General features: G+C 45.1%; 1 protein-coding gene and 1 pseudogene across 2 annotated transcripts in view; one reads left to right on the forward strand and one right to left on the reverse strand.

Moving 5' to 3' along the window:
- Positions 1–17,250, forward strand: part of LOC124563196 (ras-related protein Rab-37-like) — a 334,349-nt gene that overhangs the window by 207,698 nt on the left and 109,401 nt on the right. The gene's annotated exons all lie outside the window — the stretch shown is intronic.
- Positions 7,262–7,379, reverse strand: LOC124555124 (annotated as a pseudogene).

The following is a 17,250-nucleotide window of genomic DNA, read 5'->3' on the forward strand; positions in this document are numbered from 1 at the left end:
CAGAAATATTTGCACACAGACAGAGCGTAGGCGGAACGCCTCGCAATGTTGTTTGATATTCAGTGATCGCAACAGTTTGCCACGATCGCCAGTGGACAGGATGGAGATAGCTGCTGCGTATAAAGGCCTGGTATCCTACGAATGTGATTCTCTATTGCCTCGGTGGACGACGGTTTCGAACATAGATTTCCATCCACAGTTTATTTTTCCCCTTGAATCCGCTAAAATGGAAGACTTGAACGAATCGGTTCCATAATCGCTTGACAGTCGTGGCTTGCTGACCAACGCTATGAATAACATCCTTTAATGACCCAAATAAGTGGAAGTCCGAGGGGGCTAGGTCAGGTGTGACAGCCGTGGATGGTCTCCCCGACCGCTGCAAATCGTGGAGCTCCGCCGAACCGCCCTCTGATCACCTCACCCTCCGTTCCCTGAGACTAACTGTACTTCTATCAACAGGAGATGCTCCATAGACTTTGCACAAACCTTTGTGAATGCTCCTCACAGTTTCTTTCTCTGCAGTGAGAAATTCAATAACAGCATGTTGCTTGTAACGTGCATCACGTACAGACGCCATTTTGAAACTGTCCTGCAGCTACGCTATCTGTCGGAAGTGACGGAAACTTGGCCCGCTCACTCTCGCCGGAGAGTGGGCAACCCTCGTGCAATGTAGAGCAACTCCGATGTAGGTATATAAGCAGTGATATGTAGGCAAGTGATTAGTGTAGCGTTCGTGTATTTCCGACGTGCGTTCAGTAAATGCGGAAACGTGAACTACGGCGACGTTATTATTTCTTGGCTGTCGAAGGATAAACACGGGTAGACATCCATTGGAGAATGAAGTATGTATATGCGGGAGTGCTGTCATCCAACGTCACCTCGTCCCAAGAAGTTCAAGAGTCAGCTATCTGTTGATAAGGTGATGCTCATCCTGCTCTTTGATTACAGGTGCCCATTGCTTATTGATTTCAAGGACCTGGTCTCTCCATCACTGGGTAAGGGTACGCTCGCGGCCATCACAGCTACGGTCTCTTAAAAAATACCTAGAAGGGTACACGATTCCTGTCGGACGAAGGTGTGCAGCAGGCAGTTACGAACTTCTTCACACAGTAGGATATAGTGATTTAGCAACCGAGTGTCACCATCCTGATGCGCCGGCGGAATGATTGCCTCGATGCTCACGGCGTTTCTTGACTGTACAATTTCTGCAAGGGAGCTTTTTGATCGTCCCTTATATCCTTATATACAGAATGTACACATGCTTCTTGCTACCTAAATTTTTTTGGTTGCGCTGAAAAGCTAATCATCCGAGTAGACGTGGAGGTAGTACAACTTGACGTGTGTTGGATGCGGTCTCCGCAGTGTTGCAACTTCAGTGATCAGCAGTGCACATCTCTGTATTCTCATACTTCAGCAGGTTTCTAGTATTAAGCCATGATATAGTTTATGTTTACCACATCAGTAATTACTACAGAGGCTGGCTGAATTGTTTGACTGACTAAAGCCAATAAATAAGTAAAATTTTTAAGAAGTACGTATGCATACGTGAACTGGGGTGACTGGTGGTACATCGGCTTTCGTATATTTCTCGAAAAGAGTACGATGCTAAAATTACAAAGACTTACTTCACGCAGAGGCTTAACAACAATTGTTCTTTCCGCGCCACATCTGTAAGTGGAAGAGAAAAGGGAGGAAGGGATAGTTGTACACTAGGTACCCTCCAGTACGCAACATAAATTGGCAGAGTGGAGGAAAATTGTATCGCGAAATTTTAACCCTGGATAGCTGAGGCCAGTAGGAACCAAAAGTTGTGTAGGTCAACAAAGCGCCATTTTTAAACTACAGAAACTTGGCGCCACGCGCTTCGATTGGCCGTGGAATTGCCCTGTTGGCGTTCACCGGGTGACGGGCAGCGCTGTGGTTGTCAGTTCACACATACAAACGTCCATCGCCCCGTCACTGCCCCAACGTGATACGCACACGTGTCGGTTAGGTCTTCCTCTTTGTCTCCACCTCACGTCAGAGGCATTCGCAAGTAAGTATCGCTTCGGAGCACACACACGTCAGCTACGATTTAGTCATACAGTAAGCATGGCGGCACAATATTCTTTTGAAGAACAATGACATATTGTTTTTGTTTATGAGCTAGCCGACGGTAATGCGCATGAACCTCGACGCTTGTATGACGAACGGTACCCAGCAAGAGGCCACCCACACCCGCAAACGCTTATAGCAATTCACCGGCGTCTTGGCGAAACAGGGTAGTTAGCGGGATATCATGGTGACGCTGGAAGACCTCGAACACGACGGAATGTTGCATTTTCAGAGACTGTTCTCGAGCTCTTTGAGGAAGCACCTACGACAAGTACTCGACATGGGGGTTACTCATCGGTTAGTCTGTGAGATTTCGAGGGATGACGGCCAGCATCCATTTAGTTTCCGCTCTTTTCAAGACCTAAATCCTGTGGTGAACTATGAAGACAGGATAGGGTTTTGCCGGTGGTTTGTATTACGTGTTGCATGACATGCCGACTTCCCCGCCATTGTGTTGTTTACCGATGAGTGCAGCTTCCATCGGGATGGCCTTCACAGCACACGAAAGGTTAATTACTGGACAAGGGAAAATCCTCACGTCACGTACGTCCCCGGACACCAGGAACGATTTTCTCTCAATATTTGGGCAGGTATTGTGGCTGACCATCTGATTGTGCCGGTCCATCTACCTCCTCGACTTACCAGGGCAAAGTACCTTCACTTTTTGCAATAAATTCTACACGGACCCTGGACATACGGCTACGCATGTGGTCGCAGCATGATGGCATGCGCGGATATTTAAATGAACACTTCGACTACCGGGTAGTTTGCAGAGGTGCTCGTAGGACATGGCCCCCGCCATCACCATACCTCACGCCACTGGACTGTTTCCCGTGGGGATTCTTAAAAGTTCTAGTTCACCCACCAGGACGCGATTCACCTAGAAACGAAGAGGAATTATTGGATCGCATTCAACATGCCGCCAGTCACATCAGGGGAATGCCAGGAATCTCTTAAAGAGTTCGGTAAAACACCGGTTGATGTTACCAAGCCTGTATAGCGTCAGAGCGTCACCATATTGAGCACCTTCTTTAAGTAAATAGTGTCTCAGCTACAAAAAAGGCCCTTTTTAGGGCCAACGCAATTTGTAAAAGACTTTCTGTACGCGAAATAACAGCTATTTGCGGGTTTGTTCCCGGTACGTCTTCTCATCAAACTACAATGAATGTGTCGGGATCCCGGCCAATTCGCCCCCAGGCCCCCAAAGTGGAAGGCTGGTGCGCTACCACCGAGCGTTCGGGACGCGATCTGCGGCAGGCAAAGCATTCGAGATCATGTGTTGTCCAGAGCATCTGGCAACAGGGCAATCCCGCGGCCAATCGGAGCGCGTAGTTTAAAAATTGTGCGTTGTCGACCCGCACAACGTTAGTAATTTTGGTTTCTACTGGCATCAGCTATCCAGGGTTAAAATTTCGTGACACATTTTTTCTCCACCCTGTGTATGAACGTAAATTTGTCGAATTTCTGTGCTAGGCAGACCATGGCCGAAATTACGGAAAAACAACTCATTTATTCCCTGCAGTGCCACTCGCACTGAGCCAGAGAGCTACCGAAGCAGGAATCAGATGCAACGTTGTCGGGTTGTGGAAACCATTATGTTAGGGGCGATCAGAAAGTTCCATTCTGAGGTGGTTGCTACAGAATATATGCAGTGTAGGCCGACTCTGGTGCTGGTGTATAAACACCGACATGTAGGAAGGGATCAGTGCAGCATTCGTGTCTTTCTGACGTGCATACGGTGAATGTAGAAACGTTAACTATTGCGAGATTGGCCCGCAGCTCGTGGTCGTGCGGTAGCGTTCTCGCTTCCCGCGCCCGGGTTCCCGGGTTCGATTCCCGGCGGGGGTCAGGGATTTTCTCTGCCTCGTGATGGCTGGGTGTTGTGTGATGTCCTTAGGTTAGTTAGGTTTAAGTAGTTCTAAGTTCTAGGGGACTGATGACCATAGATGTTAAGTCCCATAGTGCTCAGAGCCATTTGAACCATTTATTGCGAGATTATTATCAAACCCTTCTAGACAGGACCAAAGTACTGTTATTCTCTTCTTGGATGCCGAAGGACAAACCCCAGTAGACATCTATCGGTGAATGAACAATGTCTAGCAGGCAGCAAACTTGTCGTCAGTCGCTTGCACCACCAGTCTGTGAATTGTGTAAATCTTGTTCTGTGTGTGATGGTATTCACCTGTTCGTATATCGTATTTCCTGAAGCGGAAATTGGGAACCATCCGAGCATTTGCCAGTTTGAGCGTGAGAAACAGCTTAAAAACCAGAACACAAGCCCCGGTCGGTATTTCGCTGCTCGGTTTCAATCCTGGTGTCTCTCACGTTCCAGCCTCGAAAGCTAGCGCTCTATGCGTTACGCTATGCGAACAACTTCTCACTCACACACGATGACTCGTTTATTCTGTCAGTTGTTTAAACTAGATCCGATATACACAACCATATCTCTCGAAGAAGACCAGTTCTGTGCGATAAAACCTGCTCTGTTTCCAAAAACTTGACCAATTTTATCGCGATATTATCAATAATATAAGGAAATACCAAGTGCTAGTAGGATTCGCGGTTTGAGCGTTCTGTAGAAACTTAATTATGTGTACAGACAGTTCATCCATCCCGAGAATAGAAGATCTCGACGATTTTTGCCCATTATCGATACGGTTTGGCAACTGACGATTAGACGGAGTGTCGGATAACAGATCACGAAAAAAATGTCTTTTTTCGTGTCATCAAATCAACAATTTTTAGATTTTTTTTCTTTACATATACTGTGAACCTGTGATTCTTGCCAGATTTCATGATTCTAGGTCAAAGGCAAATACGCCACAGCTTTTGATGAGTGACTTTCCGAGTATCAAAATATATGACATACATGATTGTATCTTTAGATTTTATTGACTGAGAGGCTTAAAGTTTTTACACCGCCAACATACTCTAGAACTTAGTACGTGGTACAAAGTTCGACTCGATACGTCTATCCGTTCCTGACGAAAAGAGGTCTTAACAGACGGACTGACGGACGAAAAATACAAAAAACTATTTTTTGTCATATAATTATAAATTAACCCTTTTACGATTTTTTAAAATTTACGTGTACTGTGAAACCTTACTTCTTGCCAAATAACGTGACTTTATGCCAACGGGAAGGTTTCGTGAGTGACGGTGCGACTATCAAAATACACTCCTGGAAATGGAAAAAAGAACACATTGACACCGGTGTGTCAGACCCACCATACTTGCTCCGGACACTGCGAGAGGGCTGTACAAGCAATGATCACACGCACGGCACAGCGGACACACCAGGAACCGCGGTGCTGGCCGTCGAATGGCGCTAGCTGCGCAGCATTTGTGCACCGCCGCCGTCAGTGTCAGCCAGTTTGCCGTGGCATACGGAGCTCCATCGCAGTCTTTAACATCGGTAGCATGCCGCGACAGCGTGGACGTGAACCGTATGTGCAGTTGACGGACTTTGAGCGAGGGCGTATAGTGGGCATGCGGGAGGCCGGGTGGACGTACCGCCGAATTGCTCAACACGTGGGGCGTGAGCTCTCCACAGTACATCGATGTTGTCGCCAGTGGTCGGCGGAAGGTGCACGTGCCCGTCGACCTGGGACCGGACCGCAGCGACGCACGGATGCACGCCAAGACCGTAGGATCCTACGCAGTGCCGTAGGGAACCGCACCGCCACTTCCCAGCAAATTAGGGACACTGTTGCTCCTGGGGTATCGGCGAGGACCATTCGCAACCGTCTCCATGAAGCTGGGCTACGGTCCCGCACACCGTTAGGCCGTCTTCCGCTCACGCCCCAACATCGTGCAGCCCGCCTCCAGTGGTGTCGCGACAGGCGTGAATGGAGGGACGAATGGAGACGTGTCGTCTTCAGCGATGAGAGTCGCTTCTGCCTTGGTGCCAATGATGGTCGTATGCGTGTTTGGCGCCGTGCAGGTGAGCGCCACAATCAGGACTGCATACGACCGAGGCACACAGGGCCAACACCCGGCATCATGGTGTGGGGAGCGATCTCCTACACTGGCCGTACACCACTGGTGATCGTCGAGGGGACACTGAATAGTGCACGGTACATCCAAACCGTCATCGAACCCATCGTTCTACCATACCTAGACCGGCAAGGGAACTTGCTGTTCCAACAGGACAATGCACGTCCGCATGTATCTCGTGCCACCCAACGTGCTCTAGAAGGTGTAAGTCAACTACCCTGTCCAGCAAGATCTCCGGATCTGTCCCCCGTTGAGCATGATTGGGACTGGATGAAGCGTCGTCTCACGCGGTCTGCACGTCCAGCACGAACGCTGGTCCAACTGAGGCGCCAGGTGGAAATGGCATGGCAAGCCGTTCCACAGGACTACATCCAGCATCTCTACGATCGTCTCCATGGGAGAATAGCAGCCTGCATTGCTGCGAAAAGTGGATATACACTGTACTAGTGCCGACATTGTGCATGCTCTGTTGCCTGTGTCTATGTGCCTGTGGTTCTGTCAGTGTGATCATGTGATGTATCTGACCCCAGGAATGTGTCAATAAAGTTTCCCCTTCCTGGGACAATGAATTCACGGTGTTCTTATTTCAATTTCCAGGAGTGTACTTTACACAAACGACTGTATCTTTTGAGTGATTGAATTGACTTACAAGCCTAAGTTTGTTACACCATCAAGGGACGGTAGACCTTAGTATGTGGCATAAATTTCAAGTTGACACCTCTACCCATTCCCGAAAAAAGGAAGTATTATAGTCAGACGGACAAACGGACGGACAGGCAGACAGACAACTAACAAATTGATCCAATATTGGTTCCGTTTCTATCGACTGAGGCATGGAGGCTAAAAATGGTGCCTATTAACGCTTTTATCTGTAATTTCAATGAGATAATTATTGTGTGTACTTCGTTCATAGAGACTTCAAACCCAGTCCACTCAGCATCGCTCGCTTCTGCTGTAATTTGCAAACAATTGCACTCCGTCTTCAGGCCACGAGTTGCCTAGCGGGACCATCCGACCGCCGTGTATTCTCAGTGGAGGATGCGGATAGGAGGGGCGTGGGGTCAGCACACCGCTTTCCCGGTCGTTATGATGGTATTCTTGACCGATGCCCGTACTATTCGGTCGAGTAGCTCCTCAATTGGCATCACGAGGCTGAGTACACCCCGAAAAATGGCAACAGCGCATGGCGGCGTGGATGGTCACCCATCCAAGTGCTGACCACGCCCGACAACGTTTAACTTCGGTGATCTCACGGGAACCGGTGTATCCACTGCGGCAAGACCATTGCCCTGCAAACAATTGATGAAGCTTTAACATTTGGCTTCTTCCTTCTCTCACCTTTTCCGTAACCATTGTCATCCCTTTCTCCTTCTCATAGTCTTATTCTTTTTCCTGGCCTCTGTCCCGTAATGGAGTTGGCATGTTTATTTTTGGATTTAACAACGTAAGTGGTAGAGGCTGGTTGACGCCCTTCCTATTCGCAACTCTTCTCCCCTCCCTTCCCCTACCGTACCTTCCCCTTCCCTTCCCGGCCATAATGCCCCCCCCCCCAACCCTCCCTCCCTCGTGATGGAATTTGTGTACCCATTTTGTCTGCGCCTAGTGCTATCTTAAGTGAGGACGTGCGAAAGTTTTTTCTAAATGTTTGCAAATCGTCTAAATGAGGCAGAACGTGGGTAGTACTTTCCTAGGTTGAATTGGGAAACTGCGTAAAAGCCACATCTAGTCTGACAGGCACACCGGCCTCGCCGTTAACCCTCGGATTTGATCAGAGACCAGCGCGCAACTGCCGGCAACGGCGTGCTAACGCGCGTTGCTCTCCGGACAGGTTTCTCCTTCTCACCGCATCACATTTAACTACGTTCAAGAGCCCGCCATTGCAGCTGCTAGGGAAGGCCTTTTTCCACGATCTGTCTGCGATGTATCAGCACGCTCTGCTTTGATTTGAAGCGTGGCTGTTCGTACGGTCGTCAAGTGACAAAGTTAGTTTCCGGCTACGGCCGGGTGTACAGTTCGCTTTGTCGATTAATAGGGGCGCAAGGCCAAATATAGTGTTGCTGTTGTTTTAACTCACTCGACATGGATGTGACCCGTGCCCCTGCGTTGCCACGCCGGGCTGCGGCACGCAGTACAGCAACGCTGGACAACGGCAGATCCACCGTCAATTACGTCAAATATGCGTCCGCAGCCGCACCGCCAATCAGCCCCCAATTGAGTTGGTGGTTTCCGCCTTAATCCCGCTTTCACCGTTCCTGCCGTCCCACGAAACGCAGCCAACACAGACCCCTGCGTCACTAGCGTTTATGCAAACGGCGCTGCATTTACCACTCGTACGATAATGTGATCCCTTGCGCGGTCGCGTGAATTCGCGACTCTGCCACACAGAGACTTGTGCATCTGCTGCAGGTTCCTAGAGCATATTCTAAGCTAGCCCGCCCAGCTAACCGTACGGTATAACGCGCTGCTTCCCGAGCGCGCAGGTGTGCCGGTCCCCGGCACGAATCCACCCGGCGGATTAGTGTCGAAATGATAATTAAATCAAGACCCTAAGCTGTCGACAGGCGTTGATGTACATCAACGGGGACAGTTGAAAATGTGTGCCCCGACCGGGACTCGAACCCGGGATCTCCTGCTTGCATGGCAGACTCCATATCCATCAGAGCCACCGAGGGCACAGAGGATAGTGCGACTGCAGGTATTTATCCCTTGCACGCCCCTCCGTGAAACCCACATTCCCAACTTAATGTCCACACCCTACATTCGTAGTGTCCCTGCCCATTACACTCATTACTCACGGCAGACAATCTTACCGAGTCCCGTAAGAGTTCGTGCACTGCCTGTGCATCCAGCACAGAAGAAGGTCAAAGGCCGGTTAGCCTTAACTACACTACTGGTCATTAAATTTGCTACACCAAGAAGAAATGCAGATGATAAACGGGTATTCATTGGACAAATATATTATACTAGAACTGACATGTGATTACATTTTCGCACAATTTGGGTGCATAGATTCTGAGAAATCACTACCCAGAACAACCACCTCTGGCCGTAATAACGGCCCCCCTCCCCGCAATTCGTTTTTTCCTCAACTTCCCCCCCCTTTCGTTTCCCGTCGTCCGTCCAGGTCCCCCCCCCCTCCCAATCTGACCTCCACTGTGGTATATCATATTTGTGAAAAATTTTTAGTGCAGTGTTCAAGTGAATGTTCAGTGTTGTTCGTCTTTCCAAAGTATTGCGAACAGAAACAATGCTGTCGCTGCGTGTAAATTTTATATCTCTTGCGAACAGAAACCAGACTGTCGCCGTGTTTTTTAAATTGTACGTCTATTCTTTTACCTGTCTGCTTCTTATGTATTTTATTAGCATCATCAACCCTTTGTTTTATGTTTTAAGTTCCACGATTTTCCGCCATTTTACCATTTAAGTCACCGATTTTATCGCCTGTTTTCATTATTTATTATCTTCGTCTTTTTAAAACAAATTCTGTAGGCTGAAGAGCGGCATACTCAGCTGCTGCCAGCCCGCCCCCTTCAGGGGGAATCGAAACTCAATAAAGGGAAAAAAAGGTCAGTCTGGCCACTCACGGTAACAGGTGAAAAGTGTTCTGCTCACATGTTGGATGCACAAATGCACTCACCACAAAAATCAACATACAATGATCACTTGAAACATGCGTGACTAGGGCAAGCGAAAGTCGTATTTCGGACAGCGTAAAAGGTAAAGTTTACGTTCCGTAATTGTTACACGCATTGAATGAGAACGAGCACTACAAAAGAAGTCAGTGTAGTGAATGCTCCTCACGCAGGCTGAGGATGAAACTAACTGTTTCCAAAGTAATGTAGTTTGATTAGGTATAGTTTAAATTTAACAAACATAATTTTATGTACTGTACTCCGCGAAATCCACATGTTTATGTCGAGCGCGTCATTGCTCTTGGATTTCATGTCTGACACGAGTTATCACCAAGAGGACTGACTGGACCTTCCTTTTTCAATGTTTAGATTACTGGCAGGGGTTACCTTGAGATTTTACTTTCCATTCGCGCTTTGTTTTGTGATCAACCTTTCTTCTTCATACAAGATGGCGCTCCACCTCGCTTTCAAAGGGATCTCCGCACATATCTGTGCACTGGGTCGTTGGTTTGGACAAAGGGGTCCAATTGAGTTCCCCGCTAATTCTCCAGATATGACCCCACTTGATTTTTACTTTTAACGTACGTGCAAGAACGTTGTGCACAGCAGAAAGCCACGCACACTAGCAGAATTGCATCATGAAATTGAAACAAATTGGCAAGCAGTTCCTACAGCTGCTCTGTAAGATGTGTCCTTGGATGTATCGCATCGTCTAATTTTTGGAGGCAGGTGGGTTTGCAGTTTGAACACACATTGTAACTATTTCGCTTTGAGTCATTGTAATACTGATGATACTATATAATCTCATCTTTATCAAAGTTTGTGTAAAATTTTTCAGCTACTATGTACAATAGTTTACATTAGAACTACATTTGCGGTATCTGGATTACTATTTCAAACTGAAGCCAATGGCATCTCGTACATGCATTCGCAGTTATCTCACAAGCGGATTTCTTGCGCACGCATCTTTACTGGAATGATCTTTCTTTTGCTATCGTATATTTCCACACTTGTAAGTTTTAGCTGTTAATTGTATTCACCGCGTACTGAATGTTTATAATTAAAGTGAAGCTACTCACAGCGGTCCAGTATGGTCTATAATTATCGTATGACAACGAAACTTGTTACGACATTCTAATACGTTAATGCGAAACCGATCTACGCTGGGAAAAAATTAGTCGCAATTTTGGCCACAGGATGCAAATCTGGTGCTGTCAGTGCAAAAAGACGTATAGAAACGTTTCCATATGTAATGGGTTAGGAACGGGACGTGGGCAGAAAAGGTCAAACAAGCGAGAAAAGCATAATGTCGAAATTATTATTACTAACTGCTACTTACACAATTTGTTTAATATGAACGCAGGAGACGCCGACGAGATGCTGTACAGCGCCAGATTTGCACACGGTGGCCAATATTCGAACTAATTAATTTTCAGCGTAAATTAGTCCCACATTAACGCATTCACATATCAATTTCGCAGCCTTAAAATAATTACAGCCCACATTGCAACTCCATGAGTAGCTGCACTTTAATTATAACCACACGGTGTAATATAACAACAACAATTTCATTGTAGTCATAGACAACTAATATAATAAACCACGTCTTGGTAAGGACTGGTGTAAATATTTTCACCTGACGCCATCCCAGTGTCGACGGCTGTATCAGTTTAAATTAGTTCTGTTAGCAATAGTCAAATTTAGGTCCACCATGTGATTTTTCTTTCGTATCATAAAGAAATTCCTGAAATTTTTCATCTGAGTATATGACATTTTGACCACGTTTATCAATTTTCATCTACTTTCACGGAAAATTTTCTGAAATTTATCTATGAGAGGCATTCAAAAGTAAAGCAACAATTTTTATTCTCGGCCAATTTCGATTGAAAAATTTCGGAATTTGTTGTAGAACATCGTGGAATATTCCCACTTCAATCCCCCACAGGCCTAGTTTATGAATTTCCGAAAGGCGGCGGCGCTATGCGTAGACTGCAAGGTGCATTCCAAGGAGAGAGCTGTCATTGATTTTTTTTTATTTTATTTTGCGGAAAATCAGAGCATTGCAGATATTCATCAGAGCAGCTTGTCTCCGGAGATCTGTCAGTTAACGAAAGTGCGATGAGTCACTGGGTAAGATGTCTATCATCATCGCACCGAGCTCGCGCAAACCTGTCCTTTCTCCCGCGTTCCGGCCGGCCGCATACACCTGTGCTGCCCTTAGGAAATTCAAAAAACGGCGTCAGTGTGTGCGTCGCTTCAAAAATGCAAATGAGCTGCTTCTTCACGACAACGCAAGGCCTCACCCAAGTCCGCGCATCCGAGAAGAGCTCACAAAACTTCACTTAACTGTTCTCTCTCCATTCACCATACAGCCCGGATCTCGCACCTTCCGACTTCCGTCTATATGGTCCAATAAAGGATGCACTCCCCAGGCAGCAATACGTGGACGAGCGCGAGGTTATTAATGTAGCAAGACTTTGGCTGCGATGTCGACCAATAGAGTGGTACAATGCGGGAATACGGGCCCTCCCAATAAGGTGGTGTAAGCCCGTCGCATTGAACGGTGGTTATGCTGAAAAAATGGACTTTGTACCAAAAGAATGGGGAATAATGTGGTGTATTGTAATCCTGAATAAAATCAAACTCCTTACAGAAAAAAAAATGTGTCGCATTACTTAGGGAACACCTTCCTAGTTACTGCTGAGTTTCCGTAAGGTGTAACATGGCCTTTAGCATAAGCAGTTAAAGCATCATATATTGAACAGCGCAGTATAAAACTAGACGATATTTTGTGTATTTCTGTCCCTGTTTTCAGGTATAAATTATAAATCATAGGATCAGAAAGTTCCATTATTGAAGTTAAAAATTAACAGGAATATCATATTTTCGTTCCTATGGAAGCTGGAACATTACAGTACGGCCATATATTTCTGCTTTCAGTAAAACCATTTGAAGATCTCAGCAATTATGTAAAATGGAAACGAATTGTTTCTTCTTTTATTATTTAACACTTGAATAAAAATCAGGAATTTATTTCTGCTAGAGAGATGTCTACATAAAGCTGCTTTTCAAAGAAAAACCAACCATTTCCACAACCTGGAAACTTAGATTTATTTTTATAGGCCCCATTAAAAGCCCTTTTTTAAGTTAAACAGAATATCTGCAATAATTTTTTTTATTTCAAACTCTTAAGTATACAATGCGGTTACATGTGGAAAACAGTATCATAGGAAATCCACTAAACCTTTGTTGACAAACTCTTACTCAATTTCCAAACTTTTTTAATAGCCCACATTTATGAATAGATTTCTGCAATTAAGCGCTCAGTTTGGTCATTTAGTTCAGGAAACATTCTCCGTTTATTTGCTTGAACACGTGACTGTTCGTAACCTGATTGGAGACCATCATACTGCGTCCTATCGGAAGATGTTAGTTCCCAAGCCTGGTCTTCGTGGTGTGAGCTAAAACGACCCTGATATTTCTCCGGCGGCTCAAAATCCCCACATAACACTGGTCCGTTGTGAGTGTATCTGGTGGTGAAGTGTTTCGTCAAAACTCTCGTCACTCCAGATCCGACAGGTGGAAATGCGCGTTGTCGCGTAACATGACAGTCCTCGCAAAATTGTCATCCACAATTTGGCTCTCCAGTACGCAATCGTCGACTTCGTGTCATTGTAAATAGTTTTTTGGCAGCATTTGTCGCGTCATTTGAACATTGTAAGGATATACATAACTTCCTTCGTCAGAATTCGGTGCACGGTGCTCTTAGAAATTTTCACTTCTTGTCATCTACAGGGAATCAAGGTTCGTGAACTTAATGTCACTCTCGTTTACTAAGGTAGTATTTTCAGCAGACCGCCCAGAACGACGATTCTTTGGTGTCTTGACACAAGCAACTGAACCACTTTCGTCATAAACTGTGTTTTCTTGAGGAATTGTCAGTGAACAGAACACGTTGTAAGAAATTTGTGAAGTGTCTCTAATGGACTTCCCCCTGCTTATAATAAATTTTGACGATGACAGCGCGTTATTCGATCTAAAACCGATTTACAATGTTTCCAGACGACAGCTGAACAGCACCAGGTGTCGCCAACCAAAAATGGTTCAAATGGCTCTGAGCACTATGCGACTTTACTTCTGAGGTCATCAGTCGCCTAGAACTTAGAACTAATTAAACCTAACTAACCTAAGGACATCACATACATCCATGCCCGAGGCAGGATTCGAACCTGCGACCGTAGTGGTCGCTCGGTTCCAGACTGCAACGCCTAGAACCGCAAGGGCACTCCGGCCGGCATTGCCAACTGATGGGAACGAAAATGGAGCACAATTTCAATTGTTCATTCTTCCTGGGACAACCAATACTTACTGAAAAATATTCTCGTTTAAAACAGAACAGAAAGTTTTTCGCGTTGACTGCGTCATATCTATCCAATATTTCCACCGACTTTACGTTCTATTGGATAGCCGTAACTTTTAATGCGGCACTCATTACACACTTTTGGTGCGTCCAGTTTTCGCAGCAGAATAATTGACACGCTGGCTTTGATGTTTGTTTTAATGGGAGAAATCCCAGGGCCGTTAACGAACCTAAAAATTGGAGTCGGTAATTGGTAGCGCTGTTTTGCTGCACACCTCTATTTATCGAGCTATTTTCTACTTTTTTCCCAAAGACGTGCGCCAGTATATCTGCGTTAACGGTTGCTACAGCTGAATGGTTAATGTTTGCCTCTGTCAGAGCTGAGATTTAGTATGATTTGTTATTTGCTTCGGGTCACTGTACGAAGGAAAAATAAGGTCTTTAGTGGAAGCGATTGTTTCATGAAAATTGTCCGAGAAGTTATTTATTCCTTCCACTTACAGGCACGTGTACTTGCTAAATGTATGTATATTCATTTAAACCCATGTGAATGGTAGTCCATTAAATTTAATGGAGTATTCATCACGTCGCAAGAAGTGGAAAATGCACATGTGCATAATATTCCATCAGCGGTCTGTTTCAAGCGCGCGTCTGATGTACAGCGGCTCTTTCTGTGTGACATTACATATTTTTCAGAAGTCACTGTTTAACAGATGTGTGGTTCGTACATTAATTCGATCATTTTGTCTGGTGTTGACTGACTCTATTACATCGGGCAGAGGATTCCTCCTCACGCAAAAAAGGGTTTTCTTTTTCTATGTTGTTATTTGAACGTATTTCGAGACTTTTGGTCGGTTTTTCATAAAATTTGCTGACTGAAAATTGTAAAGGAGGTAATGTCAAATAAAATAATTGTGTATGTGTATCAGTGAATTTATAAAATTACGTTAAATTGGAAATTACCTCTGTATAAGGTTAACTGCATTTGAAGTAAGTGTGGCGTTTTTTCTTTTCTCTCTTTTCAATCAATTTGTCAGGCTGTACAAGTACTGGCAGTTTTTTTCCTCACAGTGGCGTGAAAATGAACCTGTCACACAGCATGTGAGTTTTTCAGCAAATATTCGTGTAACTTAAGATATTTTACACTATTTTCTGCAGTCCATAATTGTTGTTGAATGTAGAGCGACGTAACGTATTCACAACACAATTTTCAGATTATTAATAAAGGAAATGAATTTCGTATATGATTCCTCTATCATTGTGAAATGCCTCTTTTATTTACAAAACGTTTTTCAGATTTTAAATCGGTGAGCCAGCATGGTGGACACTGTAAAGAGATGCCAAAATAACTTTTGTGACACGCTAAACCTGTGTGAAACTTGCCTATCGTAGGCAATTCATCACCAATTGTCGTGCAGAGAGAAATATGCAATCGTTCCGTAGAAGATACTCTTTGCAAACAGTAAAAAGCAAAACCTTTATCGATAACATTTGGCACCAGATTCTAATTGAGAAGGAAAAATTTAGGGAAATCAGTAATTCAGTAGTAAGGCTAGTCATATTCAACCAAAATTTCTTACAGAAAAGGGATTCATACTCTCAAACCCCCTGTGTGTAAACCAAATCAATTAATTAATATGCTAAACTAGTAACCGACAAACTAGATTACAAAGCAAAATTTTTGTATATATGTCAAGCCGTAAAAACACTCACAAAGCAAGCTTTTTCCTTTAATCACATTAGATACCACTTTGAGCATTCCATTCTGATGTGCACATTACAATGACAAGTTTTAAATCTAAATCTTGTAAGATTATTATGAGGGTATGAACATCAAAAGTAGATACTGCATCCATCCAAAACTCATTAGAGATCTAACATGATTTCCGTGATTTTACACACACGTATCAGATTCTGCCGTGACGATAGTAGTGGAGTTTTCTCATTCTTCTTAAAAATATATTAGCCTTTGACTCTGTTTGCATTACCGTATCTCCTCTATAAAATGCACTGAAGCGCCAAATAAACTGGTATAGGGATGCGTATTCAAATGCAGAGATATGTAAACAGGCAAAATATGGCGCTGCGGTCGACAAAGCCTATATAAGACAGTAAGTATCTGGCGCAGTTGTTAGATCGGTTATTCCTGCTGCAATGGTGCTATAGTCGGCGGACGAGCGATGAGACACAGCATATCTGAGAAAGCGATGAAGTGGAAATTTTCCGATACGACCATGAATATCAGGAATCCAGTAAAACATCAAATCTCCGACATCACTGCGAGCCGGAAAAGATCCTACAAGAACGGGATCAAAGACGACCGAAGAGAATCGTTCAACGTGACAGAAGTGCAACCCTCCCGCAAATTACTGCAGATTTCAATAATAGGCCATCAACGAGTATCAGCGTGCGAAACATTCAATGAAACATCATCGATATCGGCTTTCGGAGTCGAAGGCCCACTCGTATAGCCTTGATGACTGCACGACACAAAACTTAAGCCTCGCATGAGTCCATCAACACCGGCATTCGGCTATTGATGACTGGAAACATGTTGCCTAGTCGGACGAGTCTCATTTCAAATTTTATCGAGCGGGTGGACGTGTACGAATATGGAAACAACCTCATGAATCTGTGGACCATGCGTGTCAGAAGGGGACTGTTCAAGCTGATAGAGGCTCTGTAATGGAGTGGGGCGCGTACAGTTGGAGTGATATGGGACCCCTGATACGTCTAGATAACACTCTGAGAGGTGACACGTACGTGAGCATCCTGTCTGATCACCTGTATCCATTCATATCCTTTGTGCATTCCGACGGAGTTGGGCAATTCCAGCAGGACAATGCGACGTCACACACGTCCAGAATTGCTACAGAGCGGCCCCAAGAACACCCTTCTGACTTTAAACACTTCAGATGCTCATCAAACTCCCCAGACATGAACATTATTGAGCATATATGCCAGGTGCTGTTCAGAAGAGTTCTCCACATCCTCGTACTCTTACGGATTTGTGGACAGCCCTGCAAGATTCATGATGTCAATTTCCTCCAGCACTACTACAGATACTACTTCCGTACCACGTCGTACACCCATTACTTCTGTATAAATGGAAATTTGTGGTAAGTACCTATGGGACCAAACTGCTAAGGCCATCCGTCCCTAGGCTTA

Source organism: Schistocerca americana, chromosome 1, assembly GCF_021461395.2.
Source record: "Schistocerca americana isolate TAMUIC-IGC-003095 chromosome 1, iqSchAmer2.1, whole genome shotgun sequence".
NCBI lineage: Eukaryota > Metazoa > Arthropoda > Insecta > Orthoptera > Acrididae > Schistocerca > Schistocerca americana.